Source organism: Ranitomeya imitator, chromosome 1 (assembly GCF_032444005.1).
Source record: "Ranitomeya imitator isolate aRanImi1 chromosome 1, aRanImi1.pri, whole genome shotgun sequence".
NCBI lineage: Eukaryota > Metazoa > Chordata > Amphibia > Anura > Dendrobatidae > Ranitomeya > Ranitomeya imitator.
Genome location: NC_091282.1, coordinates 438,862,523 through 438,872,528, shown reverse-complemented (window position 1 = coordinate 438,872,528; position 10,006 = coordinate 438,862,523).

The window sequence follows — 10,006 nt, the reverse complement described above, 5'->3', positions numbered from 1 at the left end:
GGTATAAACTATATACAGGAGGATATGACACAGGTATATACTATATACAGGAGCAGATGACACAGGTATATACTATATACAGGAGCAGATGACACACAGGTATATACTATATACAGGAGGAGATGACTTATAGGTATATACTATATACAGGAGGAGATGACACATGTATATACTATATACAGGAGGAGATGACATACAGGTATATACTATATACAGGAGGAGATGACACATGTATATACTATATACAGGAGGAGATGACATACAGGTATATACTATATACAGGAGGAGATGACACACAGGTATATACTATATACAGGAGGAGATGACTTACAGGTATATACTATATACAGGAGGAGATGACACATGTATATACTATATACAGGAGGAGATGACATACAGGTATATACTATATACAGGAGATGACACAGGTATATACTATATACAGGAGGAGATGACATACAGGAATATATTATATAAAAGAGATGACACATAGGTATATAGAGGAGGAGATGACATACAGCAGGTATACACTATACACTATATACAGGGGAGATGACATACAGGTATTTACTATATACAGGAGATGACATACAGGTATATACTATATATAGGAGGAGATGACATACAGGTATATAGTATATACAGAAGAGATGACATACAGGTATATACTATATACAGGAGGAGATGACACATGGGTATATACAATATACAGGAGGAGATGACACAGCAGGTATATACTATTTACAGGGGAGATGACATACAGGTATATACTATATACAAGAGAAGACATAGGTGTATACTATATATAAGGGAGATGACAAACATGTATATACTGAGGTGAAAATCAGGGGTGTGAGGTGAAAATGAAAAGGTGTGAGTGCAAAATGAGAGGAGTGAGGGAAAATAGTGAAGTGATCGGAAAATGACAGATATGAGGTCGAAATGACAAGTGTTAGGGGGAAATGAGAAGAGTGAGGGGGAAAATGAGAGGAGTGAGGGGGAAAATAAGAGGTGTGAGGGAGAAAATGAGAGGTGTAAGGGAGAAAATGAGAGGCATGATGGGACAATAAGAGACGTGAGGTGCTATAACTAACCACAGATATTTACTATGCCCAGGCAACGCCGGGCTCTTCAGCTAGTATATATATATATATATATATATATATATATATATATATATATATATATATATAATGTCAGTGAGACACACATATATATATAAGTGAATAAGGCAGCACACTGCAGCGCTAAAACATGTAAACTTGAAACACGAAATTTGAACTGCATGCAGTTCAAATTTCGTGTTTCAAGTTTACATGTTTTAGCGCTGCAGTGTGCTGCCTTATTTACTTAACTATATACGAGTTGGCGACTCTAGGTTCAGCAACCTGTTCACACTTAGTCTATGTTTGGATGTGTCGGTCAGGTTTTTGAAATGTATTCTTTAGCCTTCTGATCGTGCACTCCGCCTCCTAGTCACAGGTGTTTTAATTACAGCAGGTCCAGTACCCCTCCACAGAGAGAGAGAATTTTAGTCTAGGAAGAGGTTTCACATGTACCCATTCAGATGGAGACGTTTATTCTCAGCGAGGTAAGGCAAGTTTAGGACCTGGTATAAGAGAGATGCCGTAAAGGGGCTACCAGGTACACATAAAATTGGCCATTTTTATGCGCTAAACGCTCTCATTTTTCATATTTCTAGTGCAGTAATGCAGTTCAAATTTCGTGTTTCAAGTTTACATGTTTTAGCGCTGCAGTGTGCTGCCTTATTTACTTAACTATATACGAGTTGGCGACTCTAGGTTCAGCACCTGTTCACACTTAGTCTATGTTTTATATATATATATATATATATATATATATATATACACACACACACACTGTACATTTATATACACTGTGTTCAAAATTATTATGCACAAAGAGTTTAGGAGTGATAAGGTTAGAATTTTTTTGTTTGTCATTTAAACTCATTGATGGTGATGTATTATGGACCTGGTGGTTAGGAGCACCCGGAAAGACCTGATGGTTAAACTCACAGGACAAGCTCTGGAAAGTGGGAACTCTGCTGACCGCAATCCCTAATCCTATCACACACACTAGAAATAGCCGTGGAGCGTACCTAACAGGCCTAGACGCCTCGACACAGCCTAAGGGCTAGCTACCCCTAGAGATAGAAAGTAAAGCCTACCTTGCCTCAGAGAAATTCCCCAAAGGAAAAGGCAGCCCCCCACAAATATTGACTGTGAGATAAGATGAAAGTCACAAACACAGGAATGAAAGAGGTTTCAGCAAAGGGAGGCCAAACTACCTAAACAGACAGAGGATAGAAAAGGTAACTTTGCGGTCAGCACAAAAAACTACAAAAGACCACGCAGAGTGTGCAAAAAGACCCCCGCACCGACTCACGGTGCGGAGGTGCCACTCTGCCTCCCAGAGCTTCCAGCTAGCCAGACAGAATCATATTAGCAAGCTGGACAAGAAAACAAGAACAACAAAATAAACCAGCAGGGACTTAGCTTCTGCTGGAGTAGACAGGTCACCAGAAAGATCCAAGAGTGAACTGAACCAGTACTGGAACATTGACAGGTGGCATGGAGTAACGATCTGGGTGGAGTTAAATAGAGCAGCCAGCCTAAGAATTAACCAGGTCACCTGTGGAAGGAACCTCAGAACCAGCAGCTCTACTCACAGCCAACAGAGGGAGTCCATGGACAGAACTCGCCGAAGTACCATTCATGACGACAGGAGGGAGTTCCAAAGCAGAATTCACAACAGTACCCCCCCCTTGAGGAGGGGTCACCGAACCCTCACCAGAACCCCCAGGCCGATCAGGACGAGCCAAATGAAAGGCACGAACCAGATCAGCAGCATGAACATCAGAGGCAACAACCCAGGAATTATCTTCCTGACCATAACCCTTCCACTTGATCAGTTACTGGAGTTTCCGTCTCGAAATACGAGAATCTAAAATCTTCTCCACCACATACTCCAACTCCCCCTCGACCAACACCGGGGCAGGAGGGTCAGCGGAGGGAACCATAGGCGCCACGTATCTCCGCAACAACGACCTATGGAACACATTATGGATGGCAAAAGAAGCTGGAAGGGCCAAACGAAATGACACAGGATTAAGAACTTCAGAAATCTTATAAGGACCAATGAAACGAGGCTTAAACTTAGGAGAGGAAACCTTCATAGGAAAATAACGAGACGACAACCAAACCAAATCCCCAACACGAAGTCGGGGACCAACACAGCGACGGCGGTTAGCGAAACGTTGAGCCTTCTCCTGGGACAATGTCAAATTGTCCACTACGTGAGTCCAAATTTGCTGCAACCTGTCCACCACAGAATCCACACCAGGACAGTCCAAAGGCTCAACCTGCACTGAAGAAAAACGAGGATGGAAACCAGAATTACAGAAAAAAGGCGAAACCAAAGTAGCCGAGCTGGCCCGATTATTAAGGGCGAACTCAGCCAAAGGCAAGAAAGACACCCAATCATCCTGATCAGCAGAAACAAAGCATCTCAGATATGTTTCCAAAGTCTGATTGGTTCGTTCGGTTTGGCCATTTGTCTGAGGATGGAAAGCCGAAGAAAAAGACAAATCAATGCCCATCTTAGCACAAAAGGACCGCCAAAACCTCGAAACAAACTGGGAACCTCTGTCCGAGACGATGTTCTCCGGAATGCCATGCAAACGAACCACATGCTGGAAAAATAATGGCACCAAATCGGATGAGGAAGGCAATTTAGACAAGGGTACCAAATGGACCATCTTAGAGAAGCGATCACAAACCACCCAGATGACCGACATCCTTTGAGAAATAGGGAGGTCTGAAATAAAATCCATGGAAATATGCGTCCAGGGCCTCTTCGGGACCGGCAAGGGCAAAAGCAACCCACTGGCACGAGAACAGCAGGGCTTAGCCCGAGCACAAGTCCCACAGGACTGTACAAAAGAACGCACATCCCGTGACAAGGAAGGCCACCAAAAGGATCTAGCCACCAAATCTCTGGTACCAAAGATCCCGGGATGACCAGCCAACACCGAACAATGAACTTCAGAGATAACTCTACTAGTCCATCTATCAGGGACAAACAGCTTCTCCGCTGGACAACGGTCAGGTCTATCAGCCTGAAACTTCTGCAGCACCCGCCGCAAATCAGGGGAGATGGCAGACAAAATTACCCCCTCCTTGAGAATACCATCCGGCTCAGGAGCATCCAGAGAGTCAGGCACAAAACTCCTTGAAAGGGCATCAGCCTTCACATTCTTAGAGCCCGGAAGGTAAGAAACCACAAAATCGAAACGGGAGAAAAACAGCGACCATCGAGCCTGTCTAGGATTCAACCGTTTGGCAGACTCGAGATAAGTCAAATTCTTGTGATCCGTCAAGACCACCACGCGATGCTTGGCTCCTTCAAGCCAATGTCGCCACTCCTCGAATGCCCACTTCATAGCCAACAACTCTCGGTTGCCAACATCATAATTACGCTCGGCAGGCGAAAACTTTCTAGAAAAGAAAGCACATGGTTTCATCACCGAGCCATCAGAACTTCTCTGAGACAAAACAGCCCCTGCTCCAATCTCAGAAGCATCAACCTCGACCTGAAACGGGAGCGAAACATCTGGCTGGCACAGCACAGGGGCAGAAGAAAAACGACGCTTCAATTCCTGAAAAGCCTCAACGGCCGCAGAAGACCAATTGACCACATCAGTACCTTTCTTGGTCAAATCAGTCAACGGTTTAACAACACTAGAAAAATTAGCGATGAAGCGACGGTAAAAATTAGCAAAACCCAGGAACTTCTGCAGACTCTTCACAGATGTAGGCTGAGTCCAATCATAAATGGCCTGAACTTTAACAGGGTCCATCTCGATAGTAGAAGGGGAAAAAATGAAGCCCAAAAATGAAACCTTCTGAACTCCAAAGAGACACTTTGACCCCTTCACAAACAAGGAATTAGCACGAAGGACCTGGAACACCATTCTGACCTGCTTCACATGAGACTCCCAATCATCCGAAAAGACCAAAATATCATCCAAATATACAATCATGAATCTATCCAGATACTCTTGGAAGATGTCATGCATAAAGGACTGAAACACAGATGGAGCATTAGAAAGCCCGAATGGCATCACCAGGTACTCAGAATGGCCCTCGGGCGTATTAAATGCTGTTTTCCATTCATCGCCCCGTTTAATACGCACAAGATTATACGCCCCTCGAAGATCTATCTTGGTGAACCAACTAGCCCCCTTAATCCGAGCAAACAAATCAGACAGTAGCGGCAAAGGGTACTGAAATTTGACCGTGATCTTATTAAGAAGGCGGTAATCGATACAAGGTCTCAAAGAACCATCCTTCTTAGCCACAAAAAAGAAGCCTGCTCCCAACGGTGACGACGACGGGCGAATATGCCCTTTCTCCAAGGACTCCTTTATATAACTCCGCATAGCGGCGTGTTCTGGCACAGATAAATTGAACAGTCGGCCCTTAGGAAACTTACTACCAGGAATCAAATTAATGGCACAATCACAATCCCTATGAGGAGGTAGGGCATCGGACTTGGGCTCATCAAATACATCCCGGTAATCCGACAAAAACTCAGGAACTTCTGAAAGAGTGGAAGACGAAATTGACAGCAATGGAACATCACCATGCACCCCTTGACAACCCCAGCTGGACACAGACATAGATTTCCAATCCAATACTGGATTATGTACCTGTAGCCATGGCAACCCCAAAACGACCACATCATGCAGATTATGTAACACCAAAAAGCGAATATCCTCCTGATGTGCAGGAGCCATGCACATGGTCAATTGAGTCCAGTACTGAGGCTTATTCTTGGCCAAAGGTGTAGCATCAATTCCTCTCAATGGAATAGGACACTGCAAGGGCTCCAAGAAAAAACCACAGCGCCTGGCAAACTCCAAGTCCATCAAATTCAGGGCAGCGCCCGAATCCACAAACGCCATAACAGAATAGGACGACAAAGAGCAAATCAGAGTAATGGACAAAAGAAATTTAGGCTGTACTGTACCAATGGTGGCAGACCTAGCGAACCGCTTAGTGCGCTTAGGACAATCAGAGATAGCATGAGTGGAGTCACCACAGTAAAAACACAGCCCATTCTGACGTCTGTGTTCTTGCCGTTCAGCTCTGGTCAAAGTCCTATCACACTGCATAGGCTCAGACCTATGCTCAGAGAACACCGCCAAATGGTGCACAGCTTTGCGCTCACGCAAGCGCCGATCGATCTGAGTGGCCAAGGACATAGACTCATTAAGACCAGCAGACGTGGGAAATCCCACCATAGCATCCTTAAGGGCTTCAGAAAGACCTTTTCTGAAAATTGCCGCCAGGGCACACTCATTCCACTGAGTAAGCACAGACCACTTTCTAAACTTCTGACAATATACCTCCGCTTCATCCTGACCCTGACACAAAGCCAGCAAGTTTTTCTCTGCCTGATCCACTAAATTTGGTTCATCATAAAGCAATCCAAGCGCCAGAAAAAACGCATCTACATCACGCAATGCAGAATCTCCTGGCGCAAGGGAAAATGCCCAGTCTTGAGGATCACCACGTAACAAAGAAATAATGATTTTTACTTGTTGAACTGGGTCACCAGAGGAGCGGGGTTTCAAAGCAAGAAACAATTTACAATTATTTTTGAAATTCAGAAACCTAGATCTATCCCCAGAAAACAAGTCAGGAATTGGAATTCTAGGCTCTAACATTGGATTCCGAACTACAAAATCTTGAATGCTTTGTACCCTTGTAGTGAGATGATCCACACAAGAGGACAGACCTTGAATGTCCATATCTACACCTATGTCCTGAACCACCCAGAGGTAAAGGGGAAAAGAAAGACAAAACACACTGCAGAAAAAAAAAATGGTCTCAGAACTTCTCTTATCCCTCTATTGAGATGCATTAACACTTTGGGCCACCTGTACTGTTATGGACCTGGTGGTTAGGAGCACCCGGAAAGACCTGATGGTTAAACTCACAGGACAAGCTCTGGGAAGTGGGAACTCTGCTGACCGCAATCCCTAATCCTATCACACACACTAGAAATAGCCGTGGAGCATACCTAACAGGCCTAGACGCCTCGACACAGCCTAAGGGCTAGCTACCCCTAGAGATAGAAAGTAAAGCCTACCTTGCCTCAGAGAAATTCCCCAAAGGAAAAGGCAGCCCCCCACAAATATTGACTGTGAGATAAGATGAAAGTCACAAACACAGGAATGAAAGAGGTTTCAGCAAAGGGAGGCCAGACTACCTAAACAGACAGAGGATAGAAAAGGTAACTTTGCGGTCAGCACAAAAAACTACAAAAGACCACGCAGAGTGTGCAAAAAGACCCCCGCACCGACTCACGGTGCGGAGGTGCCACTCTACCTCCCAGAGTTTCCAGCTAGCCAGACAGAATCATATTAGCAAGCTGGACAAGAAAACAAGAACAACAAAATAAACCAGCAGGGACTTAGCTTCTGCTGGAGTAGACAGGTCACCAGAAAGATCCAAGAGTGAACTGAACCAGTACTGGAACATTGACAGGTGGCATGGAGTAACGATCTGGGTGGAGTTAAATAGAGCAGCCAGCCTAAGAATTAACCAGGTCACCTGTGGAAGGAACCTCAGAACCAGCAGCTCCACTCACAGCCACCAGAGGGAGTCCATGGACAGAACTCGCCGAAGTACCATTCATGACCACAGGAGGGAGTTCCAAAACAGAATTCACAACAGTGATGTGTGTCAGGGCTCTTTATATCACTGAAAGCAATTGCAGATACCTGTGCAAATTAGTTTGGCAGGTGTGTCCAAAGAAAGGCATGACTACTTAAAGGGAACCTGTCACCCCGTTAATTCAGTAGGAGATAAAAATACCGTTAAATAGGGCCTGAGCTGTGTTACCTTACAAAAGTGGCCTTTTTCGCCTGTCAATCAGGCTGGTCTGGTCAGATGGGCGTGGTCACAGCGCTGTTTCTCCCCCACATCTTGCTTATGTTCCCGTTGGTGGTGTAGTGCTTCTCGCATGCGCAAGTGCCGAATGCACTGCGCAGCTGTAGAAAAAGAGCGCGCTCGCCGCTATTCAGCTGTTTCTCGGTGGGCGCGGCCATCTTCCTGAGGCCGCGCGTGCGTAGATGGAGTCTCCTGCTTCCCGGGGCTTCAGGAAAATGGCCGCGGGATGCCGCGCGTGCGCAGATGGACATCGCGGTGGCCATTTTCCTGAAGCCGAGATTCGAACTAAGGCGCCAACAAGGTGGAGGTGGAGTAATGTTTTGGGCTGGAATCATGGGGAGAGAGATTGTCGGCCCCTTTATTATCCCTGAAGGGGTTAAGATGAACTCCATAATCTACGTGGAGTTTCTAAAACAACACTTCCTGCCATGGTTCAAGAGGAAGAACCGTGCTTTCCGCAGCAAGATCATTTTCATGCATGATAAGGCACCGTCTCATGCTGCAAAAACACATCTGCATCTCTGGATGCTATGGGCATAAAAGAGGACAAACTTATGGTGTGGCCACCATCTTCCCCTGACCTCAACCCCATTGAGAACCTCTGGAGCATCATCAAAAGGAGTGTCTATGATGGCGGGAGGCAGTACACATCTAAGCAACAGCTCTGGGAGGGTATTCTGTCCACATGCAAAACAATTGAAGCAGAAACCATCCAAAAACTGACAAATTCAATGGACGAGAGAGTTCAGAAGCTTCTTTCGAACAAGGTGTCCTATGTGCAAATGTAACATCACCTAGAATAAAGTTTTCACTTGAAAACTGTTTGATTTCATTTTGTAATAAGCTGATAATGCTTATAACTTCACAATTGACCATTTTTTTTCAAAATTAAAGGGAACCTGTCACCCCATTTTTTCAGATTGAGATAAAAATACTGTTAAATAGGGCCTGTGCTGTGCGTTACAATAGTGTATGTAGTGTACCCTGATTCCCCACCTATGCTGCGAAATACATTACCAAAGTTGCCGTTGGAGATGGGCAGATGGAGTGCTCTGCTGTACGGGGCTTCAGGAAAATGGCCGCGGGATGCCGCGCGTGCGCAGAAGAGATCGCGACGGCCATTTTCCCAAAGCCGAGATGCAAGCCCCGTGCAGCAGAGCACTCCATCTACGCACGCGCGGCCCCAGGAAGATGGCCGCCCCCACCGATGACAGGGGGTAATAGCGCAGATCGCGCGCTGCTTCTTCACGTGCGCGCAGTGGATTCGTCACTTCGACATGCGCACACCACTACGCCACCAACGTAAAGCTGAGGAAGAAACAGCGCTGTGACCACGCCCACCCGACCTGACCAGCCTGATTGACAGGCGAAAACGGCGACTTTGGTAATGTATTTCGCAGCATAGGTGGGGAATCAGGGTACACTACATACACTATTGTAACGCACAGCGCAGGCCCTATTTAACAGTATTTTTATCTCAATCTGAAAAAACGGGGTGACAGGTTCCCTTTAAATAAAAAAGGTTGAAAACTCTGCTGTGCATAATAATTTGGAACATGCATTTTGAGTGTTAATTTTTTTTAAAAGATACTGTTTTCATAGGCAGTTTGTTCCAAAACATTGCAATTATACTAGAATAGTAGATGACTGGAAAATAACAATGACTGCAATTCAGATAGGTAATTTAGAGAAAATATGAGGAAATATTATTTGCATAATAATTTGGAACACAGTGTATGTGTATATATATACAGTCATGGCCAAAAGTATTGACACCCCTGCAATTCTGTCAGATAATACCCAGTTTCTTCCTGAAAATGATTGCAATCACAAATTCTTTGGTATTATTATCTTCATTTAATTTGTCTTAAATGAAAAAACACAAAAAGAATTGTCCTAAAGCCAAATTGGATATAATTCCACACCAAACATAAAAAAGGGGGTGGACAATTACCCTCAAACGTCTTACTTCGCCATTTAACATCCTACTCACTAAGCAAGAGTTCATCCAAAAGTACTCCCCA